Here is a 1,241-nt window from a genome sequence, read left to right on the forward strand (position 1 = left end):
TTATTGTAATAGAAAGATGTGTATAATATTGAATACATCTTCAACACTAAAAATGTTGAATCCTATGTGTGGAGATGCTTTGCAGCCACTCCAGGAATACAAATAGATCACAACTCCTTACAACAACTAATCAAACAATGGTGGTCAGCAAAAAGAACAATGCTACACACAAGTTGGTAATGCAGGCAACCCTCATTTTTGTGTGCTAGAATCCCTAGAAGAGCGGGTGTGCCTGCAAATATTGTGACAATACACCCAACAATAGCAGAGTCAAGTATGCTATATAAAACGACAACTACAAAATATTGTCAACAGGCTTCCCTCAAATCAGATGGCCAGCCAATTCGAATGAGTTAATACAACTCTGTGAATACAATGTTCATGACAATAAAGTGAATATGGTTGAATACCCCTCCATGTACTTTTGTTTTTTTATCAATAATAAGGCCTGTGGGTGCTTCTCAGTCCCTACGCCTCCAAGGGCAATTAAACTAAAAAAAACTAAGAAACTCTAAACCCTTAAAAATACAAAATCCCTCAATTAAGAGAAACCATACACATAAATACTAAGAAACCCTAAATCATAAAAACTCTACACTCTAAAAATCATTAAACGAAACTTTAAAAATCATAAAAAAAAACCTAAACAATAAAAAAATACTATATCCCAAAATCTAAATGTCACGACCCAAATCGGATCGCGACTGGCACCCACACTTACCCTCCTATGTGAGCGAACCAACCAATCTAAACCTTAACATTTCAATGTAATAACAACAGAAAGTAATGCGGAAGACTTAAACTCATTAATAAAAACAAATTCAATAACTATCAATATTTAACATCTATTATTCCCAAAACATGGAAGTCATCATCACAAGAACATCTACTTTAAACTACTAATTCTAAGAGTTTCTATGAAGCTAAAAATACATAAGAAGCTAGTCCATGCCGGAAGTTCAAGGCATCAAGACATGAAGGAGAAGATCCAGTCCAAGCTAGAAGCGTTAGCTCACCTTGAAGATCCGGTGTGACGAAGACTGGCTTGAGTTACTGTTGAGTCGAAGATGACGACACGTTTGCTGCACTCCACAAATAACAAGAAGAAAAACATAAAAGTAGGGGTCAGTACAAAACACGGGTACTGAGTAGATATCATCGGCCAACTCAAAATAGGGAACAGTATATATCAATATTATCGTAAATCAACTATAAAACTCAACATGTAGCAACAACAAGTA

The sequence above is a fragment of the Solanum lycopersicum genome, chromosome 7 (genome assembly GCF_036512215.1).
Source record: "Solanum lycopersicum chromosome 7, SLM_r2.1".
Taxonomy (NCBI): domain Eukaryota; kingdom Viridiplantae; phylum Streptophyta; class Magnoliopsida; order Solanales; family Solanaceae; genus Solanum; species Solanum lycopersicum.